Source organism: Portunus trituberculatus, chromosome 31, assembly GCF_017591435.1.
Source record: "Portunus trituberculatus isolate SZX2019 chromosome 31, ASM1759143v1, whole genome shotgun sequence".
Lineage (NCBI taxonomy): Eukaryota > Metazoa > Arthropoda > Malacostraca > Decapoda > Portunidae > Portunus > Portunus trituberculatus.
The window spans coordinates 12888731-12904322 of NC_059285.1; the positions used below are offsets into that span (position 1 = coordinate 12888731).

General features: G+C 41.1%; 1 long non-coding RNA gene and 1 pseudogene across 1 annotated transcript; one reads left to right on the forward strand and one right to left on the reverse strand.

The window, feature by feature from the left end:
- Window positions 1-782: 782 nt before the first annotated feature.
- LOC123511580 lies at window positions 783-13803 on the forward strand (annotated as a pseudogene).
- A 188-nt stretch (window positions 13804-13991) lies between these two features.
- Window positions 13992-15526, reverse strand: LOC123511581. Its single transcript, XR_006676872.1, has 4 exons — window positions 15470-15526; window positions 15258-15377; window positions 14943-15141; window positions 13992-14661 (listed from the first exon to the last, which is right to left on the reverse strand). It is a non-coding gene; the product is annotated as an uncharacterized LOC123511581 (long non-coding RNA).
- Window positions 15527-15592: the final 66 nt, after the last annotated feature.

Below are 15592 nucleotides of genomic sequence, written 5' to 3' on the forward strand. Positions count from 1 at the left end.
ACATAGGTAATTTTCCAATAAATACTTTTGGGAAGTCAGTGCTTCTCCTGGTGTGTGCTGTGTGCTGTGTGCTGCACCAAGGGGACACACTCTGCCTCACTATATCATGGAATGTCCTCTCATTGCTAAATTTAGGCCACAAGGTCAACATGATTTGTACAGCCTCATTAACCATCTCCTAGACTCAGCCACTCTCAGGGATATACTCAGGGAATATCCTCAGTTTGCTCCCAGACTTTAGGATGTGTATGCAATAAGGCGTTCAATATCTGGACTTATTTATTCAAATACTTGTATTCTTCTTACGTATACTGTTTAGTGTTATATTTTGGATACTTTAACTTTAAGTCTTTGCCCAGGGGGTGGGTGGCTAGGTCCATCCTCCTCCTTTGTTGTCATTATTTATTAATTCAACAATAAATGTATCAATCAATCAGCATGCATAAGCATTTCACAAAACCAAACATTGAAAGCATTGTCAAGTTCTCCAGTTATGTTAAAATCACCTTTTTCTGATTTATTTGTGTTGTTTTTTATTAGTTTTATATATTGTGTGTTGCGAATCAGTTTAGTAATGTCGACATTTTGAAGCTCCTCTCCCCCTAACGGCTACATTTAGACTAAAACTATAATAACACTGAATATTCCACACATAATTCCCTGATAATTTTCAAAATACTGAGAATTTAACACATACAAAGACATAGTATTGGAATTTTTAGCGAGAAAGGAAAAGAGAGTCAATTTGTTTAGAGAGCCACAGCTCATCATGGCGTCTATCTCCAGCCAAGACACACGGTGGACCTCACTGGAGTGCCATTATATTTTCAGCATTTATAGAGGTGACAGTGCCGTGACAGAGGTGGTGGAGGTTATTTAGGCACCAAGGAACAGGTGTGTAAGGTGTGGCAGTGATGTTGATAAGGGATTAGTGTGTTGCGAGGGAAAGAAGTGTGCTGGGCCGGGTGTTTGCTCTCATGTCAACAAACTTAGTGGTGATGGCCGTGTGGTGTTTGGTGTTGCTTATAGACCCCTTAAGCACACTCAAACACCCAGCAACACATCCAGAACGTGCCCACATATACCCAAACACCCACACACACAAAGTGGAGTAATGACATTTCCGGCAGCACTAAGCGGCGAGACGAGAGCAATGCAAGCCTTCTTCACAACCCTCCACAGTGCCTCACGATCATTTATTTCAGGTATTTCTAAGGCCAGTCTCTTATTTGTATGCTTTCTCTAGGTGTCCTTTACATATGAGAGTGAAAACAGTGCCCAAATATTAAAAATGTGATGCGTATGACGAGCAATTGTCAGTATTACCAGCTATTATTTGCTTCTTTCACTCACTGTAAGCCAAACATGTGTCAGAATGTAGTCGCTAGTCTAGCATTGCATATTTCGTGGTCAAGTATTCCTGATGTGGCTTAATTGTGTTGTGGTGAGATGATAAATGCAACATAAGGATAATGGAACCCGCGCTGCAGTGTTCCCGGATGATGCCTCCTCCCCGGCCCCCGCATCCCTCCCCAGCCCCACCCCTGTCCCCTCCGTGGCAACCTGCGGGTTCCAATACTTTTTTTTTCATATATTCTCTAACAATAATATTACGCTTCCATGGTGTGTTTTTTATGGTTTCTATAAATATTTCGTTGTTTGAAGTGTGTTCCGCGCCTCTGTTTGGTAAATATGTGGCTTTTACTGTTGTTTTATAGCTTAAATATGAGCTGCCATAACCGTGAAAATTTTCCAACTCTCGTTTTGAACTTTTTATTTTAAGCTGTAACTGGGCCTTTATGGTATAAAAAAAACGCCGGTGCTCTTTTTAAGCGTGAAATCAGTCCGTTGAGTGAAATATGTGGACTTTGAAATGGTGTTTTGTCCCGTTTAACGTGGATTTTATTTTTTTATATTTTATTTGTTTACGTTTCTGCTTCACTGTCAAACTCGTTGTAGAATGCCTTAAATGAAAGCTCATACTCTGTAGAATGTGTTGAAATACTCACCAAGTGAAAATGGCTGGACTTTACAAGAGTTTTTAATGAGTTTAGAGTTTAATGCTTTTGTTTTACATAAATGCTCTCTCACTCGTTCACTTCTGGTTCTAGGTCAGTGTTGGATGCCTGAGAAGAGAGTTTATATTGTCTAATATTTTTCGAAAGAAATTTAAAGTCGAAATGGTTGGACGTTTTGGCAGCGTCATAAGTGGAAGTGTTTATATACTTTTTATATACTGAATTTAGACAGTTCTTTAAAACTAGTTAAGCAGGAGATGTTTTGATGTTTTGGATATTTGTTAAAGTATCTCTCAAGTCATAAAATAGCAAGCATTCGGCCTTGGCCTCGTTTTTTCTATAGGTCATTTTTAAAATTATATACGTAATTCAACCGAGTCGCCGTTGTTCCCGCGCACTTGATGACGTCACAGCCAATCATAGCCCCGGGCTGGCGTCCTTCCCTCCGTACCGGCCAGTTCGTCAATATTTTCCCTAATATCTAGTGATTTGTACGTGTTTTCGTGTGTTTCTTAGCTCAGATGTGCAGATAGTAGTAGTATAAAGAAGAAGGAAGGAGAAATAAAGGAGGATGAGCACGGAGGAAGGAAAAAGGGAGGAATAAGTGGAGGAGCAGGCAAGCCACAACAATTACTCTCCCTCAACTTCCTCAATATTTTGCCTAATATCTCGTGTTTTCTAAGTGTTTTGATGTGTTTCTAGGTTCAGGCGTGTAAATGGCAAGAGTAGATGAAAGAAAAAAGGAAGAGGACGAAGAAGAAAGGAAAAATGAAAGTGGAAGAGGAGGAGGAGCCAAAACACAATATTCAGGTAAGTCCCCCTTTTAATCTTACCGTTCTTTATAATGCATTTTGGTGTTTTTGGATATATCAGAAGTAGTTTAAATGTGCTTGGTAGTGTTGCAGGGTATTTTGGGTGTTATGAGTGTGTTTTGGGTGTACTTTGTGTGTTTTCAGTGTGTGTTAGATGTTTTTAGGTATATTACATATCTTGAGTGTGGTGTAGAGGGGTGTTTGAATATATGGGTGTGTTCTGATTGTGGTTAGGGAAATTTTGAGGTGTTGAAAGGTGTATTGAGTGTGTTTTGGATTAGTTTTAAGAGTTTTAAGTGGTCTGTGCGTGTGTGTGGAGTGTCGTGGGAGTGATTTTGGTGTATGCTGTGTGTTTCTAGTTGAATTATGGGTTCATTTCTTAATATTTTGAAGTGTTGCATAGTGTTTTGGTTAATTTACTTACTTAAGGAGCCACCATTGAGACAGAGGGAATCCAGCGGCAGTGTAGGAAGCGGAACACAGAGCTGGCCGGACTCCAGGAAGCTCAGAGCCGGAGGGAGGCAGATGAGCTGGAGAAGAATCTGGCGGATGACTCTGGTCTGCTGAAGGAGCTGCTGGACCATTTGTCTGAGGCAGAGAAGGACAACCTGCTGCTGCTTCAGTACTCTGCAGAGGATACTTCAAAGATCAAGGTGAGAAAAGTACTACAGGAATAAAAACTATCATCTTATTTAGTATTACACGTTTCTCCCTTATAATATATCATTCAGTGTTGGCTACATTTCTCTCTTATATTCCAAGTTATACATACACCCATAGGAGACTGAGTCATTCTGTCTTCCCCTCAAATCTTCCCCTTCAACTAACTAGCACTAGTTTGACAATGTTTAAAAACAGATTAGATAAGCACTTAAATTTATTAGATTTATAATTATGTATAGCACTGCATGATAGTTTTTATAAGAAATTTACTATAGTTAAACAAGACATGATCCCCATGTATGGGGACCACAAATTGTAGAGGATTTCGCTGCAGGACTTAGCCCTGTTAATGGGCCAAATATTTAGAATTAGTATATAATGTATTGTGTACTTGTAAGTGTATCTTTAAGTACTGATGATGAGGTCGCTGTGCGACTGATACAGGATAACCTAGATGGGCCCTGGTGGCCCTTTGTTATCCTATTATTTATGTTATGTTATATGTTAGGTTTAACTAGTATCCTGTAATCTTTTAATCTCTTCAATACTGGCACACATTTTTACCTTGCTATATGTATACAATTAGACCATTTCATTGACATTAGGAAAGGTTTATGAAGGTCAAAAGATTAATGGCCAGAGTCTTCACTATTTTAACTCCTCAAATGAGTTTCTGAAGCTGTATAAAATCACCAAATAATGAATATGGAAACGTGTCATGGTACTGACGGGGTTAAATCAGAACATAAGTGTAGCTGGATAAATGCACACACTAATCCTTCTTACCTTACCCTTCCTCCTTGGCCAGAGTCTGAGTGTGCACCTGAAGCAGGAGTGTGGGCAGGTGGCTCAGGCTGAGGCAGAACTGTCCACAGCACAGGGAGAGGTGCAGGTGGCTCAGGCCTGTCTGGACCAGCTGGGAATTGCATTCTTCCAGTCCGCTGCTCACCGGGACCACCTCCTGGCACAGTGGGAGGCAACCCTGGACCACATCTTCCATAAGGCCAATGAAAACTGCCTGCATTGACGTGTGTGTGTGTGTGTGTGTGTGTGTGTGTGTGTGTGTGTGTGTGTGTGTGTGTGTGTGTGTGTGTGTGTGTGTGTGTGTGAAAGGAAAGCCGTAAAACTAATTCTTCTGTTGAGTTGATGCAATCTTCACTGATATAAACGCAGACCTAAGCAAGGACCCACAGCACACACTGGTTTACCACTGCCTGCCCCTTCATAAAGAGACTGTTCCCTACCTTGCATCCATTCCAACACAGACCACAAGTAACACTGCACAAAGAGTGACTAATGTAGGAATATTACTTACATATTAACTTTGAAAAAACACCTAACACTATACTTAAACACATACTATACACTCTCATACACTTCCCCTTTTCCCTTCATGGTTGTGTACATTTGCAGGACTCATTGGCAGTGCAGCAGAAGATTGCAACACTGAGGAGAGAGGTGGAGCAGGAAACACAGATCCTACTGCAGGTGAAGGACTCCTGTCAAGAGGCTGTGGAGAACCTGCGGGTGGTGGAGGAGGAGGCACGGTGGGTGAGTGGCCAGATACAAGTCACCACAGCCACCAGGGAGCAGATTCAGGCCCAGGTAATCTTTTGGTACATGTATTTTTAATTTCTAAATTCACAGCAGGTAGAAATCTAAGCAAGTCACTGAAATGTTTGAAAATAAAGAAGTTATAGCAATCTTAAGATTACCCTTGTATTAGTCACTGTGCCGATAACTCATTAATTTATATCAATCTGAAAATGAAGGTACTTTATTGACAAATGTAAGAGGAAAGTGTATTATCTGTAACATTTAAACATTCTTCTGTATAGTTATTCAGTTAACCATTAGTTGTGAGTTGTAGTTGCCTTTAACCCTTAACTTCCGGGGATTAAAATATTTTTTCCTGTCTAATGACGGGGAAAAATGGTACACCTAAAAATTGTCAGAACACAGTTTGAATACTGATAATTATTTTCTCTGTGTTATTCTGAATACAATGATGTACTTTCCAGCTCGATATGACGTCTGAGAGTTTAGTTATTGCCTTATCAAAGTTTCCTCCTCCGGGCACGGTGTGACCAGTCAAGAGGAAACAGCCCGGAGAGCGACGCGTCTCTCTCTCTCTCTCTCTCTCTCTCTCTCTCTCTCTCTCTCTCTCTCTCTCTCTCTCTCTCTCTCTCTCTCTCTCTCTCTCTCTCTCTCTCTCTCTCTCTCTCTCTCTCTCTCTCTCTCTCTCTCTCTCTGTGTGTGTGTGAGAGAGAGAGAGAGAGAGAGAGAGAGAGAGAGAGAGAGAGAGAGAGAGAGAGAGAGAGAGAGAGAGAGTAGGGGGAGGAAGGAAGGACATATTATCACTGATTTCTGAGACACGTGTGTGTGTGTGTGTGTGTGTGTATGTGTGTGTGTGTGTGTGTCATATATCACTGATTTCTGAGACACGTGTGTGTGTGTGTGTGTGTGTGTGTGTGTGTGTGTGTGTGTGTGTGTGTGTGTGTGTGTGTGTGTGTGTGTGTGTGTGTGTGTGTGTGTCTCTCTCTCTCTCTCTCTCTCTCTCTCTCTCTCTCTCTCTCTCTCTCTCTCTCTCTCTCTCTCTCTCTGACAAGTGTTTCTTCTTCTATATATTCACTGTCACTTTCTTCTAGCTCAGAACCACTGCTAAGTAAAAGGGTTCTGCCTTGCTCCATGGTGATTTACAATCTGACCCGATCCTTCGCTGTTATCACTGACCTTTCTACCCAGCGTCACCGGAGTTGCCAAGTGTCGCCCATAAAACGGGAAAACAGTTCAGTTACCTCTAAAATTAGAGCTCTTGTGGAAACACTTGTGTGGTAAAGATGCCAGATACTTACTCACCATCCGCCTCAAGAGAGCGCGCGAGACTTAAAATTACGCCGGGAAAAATCTTGATTACTGGGACGAATCCCGTCACTTCGGACGTTCTGACGCAAACGTTTATATACGACCGCCGGAAGTTAAGGGTTAAACTCTCTTTTGTATAAGCATTGTGTTTACCCTGAGGTGTGGGCAATTGAGAATGCACTGGACAAGATCAACAAGGAGATGGAGAGCTTGGACCAGAGGCTTGCAGAGCAGAGGACCTTGCTGGAAGAGAAAAGAGCCTTCCATGCCTGCCTGAAGCACCGATGTGGCAAGGCTGAGGACAAGCTCACCCTCAACACTGAGCTGGTCATGTCAGCTGAGGAAACACTGCATTCCTTGGAGACAATAGTTAAGGTGAGACGATTCAGAGAGGACTGTTAAGGGAAGAGCTTTTAAAGACAGGAGAATAAGAGAAGAGGTAAGAGGTTCTCTCTCTCTCTCTCTCTCTCTCTCTCTCTCTCTCTCTCTCTCTCTCTCTCTCTCTCTCTCTCTCTCTCTCTCTCTCTCTCTCTCTCTCTCTCTCTCTGGGAAAACCACCTGCTTCTACATAGTTATCTATCTTTTTACCAGACTGGCAATCCCACACTGGGCAGCCCAAACAAAGCATCGCACATACACACATGGACACTCACATTTATCTCTCACACTCTTATTCTGGCGTACGGTGGGAAGGACCAGTCTTATTGAACACATTTTACTATATAATATATAAAGATTAACACAACTGAACCTTCATGTTGACAGGAGGCAGAAGTTGTGGCAAGGGGGCTGGAGAAGCAGAAGGAGAGGGTGGCAGAGGCAGAACAGCACCACAGGCAGGCCTTGGCTAAGGTATGAGGCCAATAAGAATCAAACTTAAGTCACAAAAGGATGTAGATGAATTGGTGGAGAAGTCATGGAGGCTAGCCCAGCAGGAAACAACAAGGAAAATTTGGTTGAGAAGAGATCTCGGTGAAAAGGAAAGAGAAATGTTAAATGAGTTGAGAAAGGAGGCTTTGAAAAAAAATGAAGAGAGGACAGAAGAGGAGAAGAAAGAGTTTTTCTGGAGAATCTTGGATATGAGACTGAGGAAGTGGTTCATAACCCAGAAAAGTACAGTAAGAAAGGACTAAAGAAACTTACGTATGAGCGGAATGTAATGTATTCCAACATAAATGGAGTGATATCGGGATTTTAGAACTCAACGATTACTTGAGGACAAGAACCCAGATATTGTGGGTCTTACTGAAACAAAACTGAGAGAGGAGAAGACCTGATGATGGTTGGAGAAGGAAATATAATGTTTGGAAAAGAAATAGAGTAGGTAAGATGGGAGGAGGAGTGATGTTGCTGGTTAAAAAGATATAAAGGTGGATCAAGTGAAAGAAGGTATGGGAAAGGCAGAAGTGCTAAAGATCAGAGCAGAAACTAATGAAGGAAAAAGAGGCACTACATAGTGGTGTACGTACCACCTAAGACAAATGCATGGTCAGTACAGGAATATGAAGAAATGATAAGTGATACAGGAACATGTCTGGAAGAAATGTTGGGTGGCTGTGAACGAACTATAATGATGGGAGATTTTAATTGTAAAGAGGTGTGTTGGGAGGACTGGTCAATGGAAGGATCAGAGACAACATGGGGAAATACACTATTGACACTGGCAATGGAAAATGTGTTAACTCAGTGGGTCAAAGAAGATACTAGGTTTGGAGGAGAGGGAGCATCGTCAAGACTGGACTTGGTCTTTAGTACAGAGCCAATGGTCATTGAGGAGATGAGGGTGGAGTGCCCTTTAGCAAAGAGTGATCATGCAGTTTTGGAGTTCAAGGTGATAGATGAAGAGAAATCTAGAAGAAATGAAGAATATAAAGTGGGAAGATGGAATTATGCCAAGACAGATTTTGGAAACCTAAAGAAATTCTTTCAAGAGACAAATTGGATGAAATTCAAGAGTGCTAAGGAGCAAATGAAAAGTGGAAGGAATTTATAAAAATATACAAAGAAGGTGAGAAAAATTTGTACCAATAAGACAACATAGAGAAGTTGGAAAGCAGGACTGGTTTAACGATAGATGTGAAAAGGCTAGAACAAGAAAAGAGGATGCATGGAAGAGGTGGAGAAGGAAAAGACGGATTAAGCAGTGGGAAAGTTACAAAAGAGCAAGAAATGAATATGTGTTGATTAGAAGAGAAGAAAGAAAGAAACAAGAAAAGGATATAATTGATAAATGTAAAGACCAACCAAGGCTTTTTACAGACATGTGAACAACAACATCAAAAATAGAGAAAGTATTGAAAGTTTAGAAGTAAATGGAGTATGCAGTGAAGATCCCAGGAAATGGCAGAGGCTATGAATGGATGCTTTCGGAAGGTATTCACAAAGGAGACTGCTTTTGACAAACCACTGGTAATGGAACAGAAAGGGATTATGAAGGAGTTTCAAGTAACTGTGGAGGAGATCAAGAATATGATGGGGAGTTTAGAAGTGAGAAAAGCTGTGGGACCTGATGGGGTATCAGGATGGATTTTAAGAGAATGCAGGAGCAACTGGCAGAAAAAGTTTGTGAAGTAATTGATGCCTCATTAAGGGAAGGTGTAGTGCCCCAAGACTGGAAAAGAGCTAACATTGTCCCAATCTATAAATCAGGTAACAAGAGAGACCCATTGAACTATAGACCAGTGTCACTTACAAGTGTGGTAGCTAAGATGTGTGAGAGGGTGGTGAAGAATAGATGGACAGACTTCTTGGAGAAAAATGACATACTTTGTGAGTGTCAATTTGGTTTTAGAAAAGGGCGTTCATGCACGACAAACCTGATATGTTACTATTCGAGGGTGATAGATGTAATACAGGAAAGAGATGGTTGGGCTGATGGAATATATCTGGATTTAAAAAAGGCCTTTGATAAGGTACCACACCGGAGACTGATCTGGAAACTTGAAATGGTAGGAGGAGTGCATGGCAGTTTACTAAAATGGATGGAAGACTTTTGGTAGGAAGAGAAATGAGAACAATAATTAAGGACAGACCATCAGAATGGGGCTTGGTGGAGAGTGGAGTTCCACAGGGATCAGTGTTGGCACCAGTAACACACACACACACACACACACACACACACACACACACACACACACACACACACACACCACTAATCAAATTAATTCTTCACCAAAAAGTCACCATTCTGATCTCCCACACACCCACACAGGAGGGCGAGATACAGCATCTCAGCCGGCAGATTCACTACCTGACCCACGACAGCAACAATAACACAGCAGCAGAGGTGGAGCAGCATAAACAGCTGGAGGTGTTACAGCAACACCTACAGGACACCACAACCACCATCAGAGTCCTTACCAAACATCTGGCCAGCCTTAAGGTCAGAGTGTGAGCTAACTGAGTTAAGGTTATAAGCTGGTTAACTTGGTTGATAATCAATGTGCCCAGTTGGTATTAATTTTCTTGCTGGTAAACTTCAATTGGTAATGTGATAATCTATGTACCCAGTTTGTATTCATTTTCTTGCTGGAAAACTTCAACTGTTAGTGTGTTAATGGTGGGCACTGTTCCCCAGACTGCTCGCTTCACAGAGCAGATGAATGTCTCGCAGCTGGAGAAACAAAAGCAGAAGATAGAAGCAGAGTTAACCACTGTCAGGATGAACAACCACAGTGCTGAAAGGTTTGTATCATATGAATAATCATTTACTGTTCTTATTCCATTGTAAATTGCATTGATTTGAAGAAAATTGATCTCTTCACTAAACAGTTAAAGCATGGATGGTTCACTATTTGATAACAGTATTGTTATCCACAAGATGATTCCTCTTCACTATGACCTAATGGGGCTGAGTGTGAATGATGTGTGAGTTGGCTCTTTGTCTGGGCTGCCCCATGTGAGATTGCCAGCCTGATACACAGATAGATGGTCTGGGACAAAGATATATAGATAGACAGAGACACAGATTATTATTGGGACTGAGAGTATGAATGATGTGTGTGAGTGTGGTGCTTTGTCTGGGACACCCAATGTGGGATTGCCAGCTTCATAAAGATAGACTGATTGTGTAGTGTGGTGACAATGAAGGAAGTTATGTATGTTTTTGTATGTGTGTGTGTACTCAGGGAACTGGCTCGGCTCACCACAGAGAGGGAGGAGGTGCGTGTGGACATTGGTCTGGGGCAGCTCCACCTGCAGCGACGCATGAGGCAGCTGCAGGCCGCCGCCACCCAGGCTGCCAAGCTGTGTGGCCAGAAGGATAACGTGGAGCAGGTAAGCTATTGAATGGAATGTTGTGTGTTGTATCAGCTGGAAATCTTTATTGTGTCTTATGACACATAAAGACCAGGTCAAAATCAAAATCATACATTTGGTAAAAGCAATGAAAAATTCTGTAATTCAAAGTACTAACTGATGATATTCAGCAGTAGAATGTAGAGAACATTTATACTGCATAGCATTAATAACAAAAAGCAAGTGATAATAAGAAAATTACTTGAAGTTTGTTGCCATCGTGTCACTGTAGCTAGTGAAGGAGCAGATCAGTGAAGTGAAGGCACGCGTTCAGGAGACAGAGCGAGGCAAGAGGGTGGTGGAGGCAGAGCTGCACCTACTGTCCTTTCAGGTGCACCAGGCTTCCTCTAGACTCCACCAGCTCAGAGACAAGTAAGAACAGCTGAGTAGTCGCAAAGAAATTGTTTTGACTTATAAATACAAAAGCTTGGTGAGAATTTAATTGATTTTCTGAACAAGACAAAATTAGGTTGTCTGATAATTATCTGAGAATGAATATATTCAAGATTTAATGGGTTCACCTTGATTTGATAGTTTAATAAAGGAAACATTGCAGTGTAAGTATCATATATTAATAAAAATTTCCTCAACTCAGCCATAACTCCATAACTCTATAATATTCTATAAGTGTATTTTTTTCCTTCACAACCACGGATCATGGAATTCCAACACATTTATATTTCCACTACCTGTGTATATACTCCCAATACACAAATGACCACAGTACTTTTATAAATATTCCCAGTACATTTATATTTCCAGTAGTTTCATAAACACTCCCAGTACCTCTAAGAACATTCCCAATACCCAAATGTTTGCAGTACCTTCATAAATATTCCCAGTACATTTATATTTCCAGTATCCTCCTTAATGTTCCCATTACCTCCAAGAATATTCCCAGTACCTTTATAAATATTCCCAGTACATTTATATTTCCAGAGTCCTCATAAATATTCCTATTACCTTCAAGAATATTCCCAATACCCAAATGTTCCCAGTACCTTTATAGTTATTCCCAGTATATTCATGTTTCCAGTAGACTCCTAAAAAATTTCTATTACCTTCTGAATATTTCCTCGGTGGTGTGTAGGTGGAAGGAGAGCGGGCCGGGCTGCAGGAGGCTGGAGACTTGCTTGACTGGGAAGTGAGACAGGCAGAGGAGGAGGTGGAGGCCCTGCAACAGATGGTTCAGCTCATGACCGTCGAGGGACAGCAATACCGTTCAAAGCTCCACCTCATCTTCTTCCACCACAGTGAGTCCTTACAAGTCTTACATGTCTGCAGTTTTGTCTCTTCTTAAACTGCTTTTAACCCTTTCAGTAACATGATGCATTTCCACAGTCATTCTGTTTACCATTTGGTGATTTTATACAGCTTCAGAAACTTGTGTGGGAATTAAATTAGTGAAGACTGTAGCCATTAATCTTCTGACCTCCATACACCCTTCCTAACGTCAATAAAACCATCTAATCATTTACAAATTTAAGATAAAAAATGTGTGCCAGTATTGAAGGGGTTAAGAAGAAAACAGAAAAAGGATGTATATAAACCTTACTAGATAATTTGTTTATCTTTTTCTTTTTATGCTGTGTTTCGGTGAGGAACACAGAATATTGATTTGTATTTGCATAATCCAGATTAGATATGTGATATATGTAGTGGTCTATCTATATTTTTTTTTTTTTTTTTTTTTTTTTTTTTAAGTGAGGTCTGTTTCCCTTATCCTATTGACCTCCCTCGCCTCCTCTCAGAGTGACGTGGAGCTGAGGATCGGCCAGGAGTGTCTCAGGAGCATTCACTCTCTCCTTGGTGAGGTGGTGTCTTCTCATCCTGAGGCAAACCAAGCCATGGTCATCTACTGCCAGCAAGCCAACATTCCGCCCCCGGACATACACACACTCATGAAGAGGGAATCGTACGGCTCAAGGTACAGGACTTAGCTGGTTTGTTGAGTGTTTTGGCAAGTAGTGGTTGAGGATGGGATATAAGCTAGGTTTTCCAGACGGCTTCACATGAGATAATTTGTTTTATTGAATGTTTTGAAAGTGAAGTTAACAATTAAGAAACTTGCCATAGGGTCTGTGTACTCAGTGAGTGATACATTGTTACAATTACTGTGTTAGTTTATTAGCCATACCTAGTGTTAATTGTAAACCTTGCCTTGTGTTCAGCTGCTGACTGACTGATTCTGTGATCTCATAAATGCACAAAGCCATCCATTGCCGCACCAAGCAATATTTCTCACTCGTGCAGGTCCAGCTTGGGCACCCTTCAGTTCTCCTGAAGCAGCAGCACCAGGAGTGGCAGGAGCAGCAGCAGCAGCAGCAGCAGCAGCAGGCAGGGCAGGGAGTGAGTCAGCCAGGTCCTCTCGACTCTCCCAACACTCACAGGACTCGGGTCGTTCTGGGTCACCAATTGCACGGTCCAAGTGAGCCTCAAGGCCATCCACTTACAAACATTCCTCCATGCCAAAGATCACAGTCATCAATCCAGGTAAAGCACTTGAAGAGTGCTGTGCCCTCCTTGTCTGCCTCAATGCCCAGTAGATCACTGTCTTGAAATATCACACTTGTGAAACAAATGCAGAGTAGTTTCATCTCTAACAAATTGCATGTGTATTCATTCACTATGCACACCTTATGTCAGCAAAATTGACTGATATTTGCTGACTTTGTTTACAGCTTTCCCATCCAAGGAACAGAGATGGCCACACCATTACCAAGGCAGGAAGTTCTTCAAGAGGCCAAACAAACACACTTAGGTAGCAGAACTTACCACAACCAAGTTCCTTAAGCCCTTAGATGGTAAGACTTACCACTACTAAGCCAAGTTCTTCAAGAGGCCAAACAAACACCCTTATGAGAGCAAAGGACCTGTCATTACCAAAGCAAGTTCCTTAAGAGAATAGTGTTGGACTCTTTATGATGGCTGATTTTTAAACAAACAGCTGTACATTGCCAAACAAACTTCCAGGGACTGAATTGTATATGATATATTCTGGAAATTGAATGTCATTTTATGCATAAGAATAAAAATATCTTTCATGGCTTCTCCTTTAACTGTATCACCATAAGAAACAAATTAGTTTAAAAATGATCCAATTTCCATTAAAAAATTCAGGAAAAACTTCATAACAGCAATATGTAGTCTGAAAACAGAGGAACCAATTATGTATGTATGTGTGTGTGTGTGTGAGATGATACAATTTCCATTAAAAATTTCAGAAAACTTCATAACAGCAATATGCAGTCTGAAAACAGAGGAACCAATGATGTATGTGTGTGTACATATGGTGCTTTGGAATAAAGATGGATAGTGAGATATACTATCTTAAACTAAAAACTTGATGTTTCATAAAGCCAGAAAGTGCAACGACAAGTGTATTTACCTTGCATTTTACAGATGTCAGAAGGACCCAAGAGGAGGCTGAGTACACTAACAAATGAAAACATAGGCTGGTAAGTTGTTCTTGAGTGCTCTGAAGTTGTCTTGTGTAGCTCAACTCAGCTCTTACATTCTTCTTATTTTCTTATACTCAAAACTGAAGCCTGATAATTGTGGTGACGAGACAAGGCCATATATTATCTCCATTGCATTTTGAGCCATAGACAGGTAAAGATAAAATAAAATAGTATGACAAAACAAGAATTAAAGTCAAGCTATGTTGTGTGTCATCTCAACATAGAGAGTTTTGAAGCTTGGGTCTCTTGGAGGGCAGAGGAGCAGAATCTGAATCTGGGTAATGTAGAATTAATTCTTTGAAGAAGAGTGAGTTGTCACGCTGGTGAGTCAGGATATCCAGTGGAACATCCCCACTTGGTCTCCTAGTGAAAGATGCTTTGCTGTTGCTAGAATGCTGTCAATGGTGTAGAGATCTTCCCCTGTGTGTGTGATGGCTTTGCTCTCCTTGCCATGACAAGCTTGTGAGCCTCCAATAAACATACACAAGATCTTCAATATTTTTCCTTTGGCTTTTTGTTATCCTTGTTTTTGGACTGTCCCTAATTCTGGAAATAGAGTTACATAAAATGTACCAATAAATGATGTGGAGAAGGATGAGAGATTGGTACTGTTTTCACTGTTCACATCTAAACACAATACTGTTTAACCTCTTCAAGAATTATCCAAGAAACTAATCATTTCATCAGCAAACAATACATTATTGGAGCATCCTTTTACAATTTCAATCCATACAGAAAATACTAAATAAGTATGACTATGAATTATGTCATGCATTGAGGAGGTAAATGAGTTGCAACAATGTAAGTCTTGCTAGAAGACTTCCCACCTGAAGGCAGTGTGAGTGGACCAATCAGAGTGTGCAGTAAGAAGGTCCACCACTACTCTCTTCTAGTCCACCTCTTCAGGTGGCTCCTCAAGCACTAATGAGTGACTGGAACAGTGATTTGCTTGGCTGGAGAAACAAGGTAACGCCAGCAATTCTCCAGCAATAATGCATATCCATTCTGATGCCAGTTTGGAGTGTTCTGAAACCAAGTAGATTAAGATATACCATCTTTCATAAGAGAACTGAACTTCTGAGTATTCACTGAGTATGTATTGACTCCACGAAACCCAAATATCAAAGTATACTGTCACTTACCTTGCCCCCTCTTGACAAGACACGACAAGAGTAAGCCAAGGCCTTCACTGGTGGTGCAGAAAAATGCAAGCAGGGGTTGCATTCTGTCATGAATGCAGCAACCACACTCACACACATCAACTGGTGAATGTAGACAAAGATTGATAAAGTGAGAATAAATACAAATAAAAATCTAAACAATATACATACATAGGTAATTTTCCAATAAATACTTTTGGGAAGTCAGTGCTTCTCCTGGTGTGTGGTGTGTGCTGTGTGCTGCACCAAGGGGACACACTCTGCCTCACTATATCATGGAATGTCCTCTCATTGCTAAATTTAGGCCACAAGGTCAA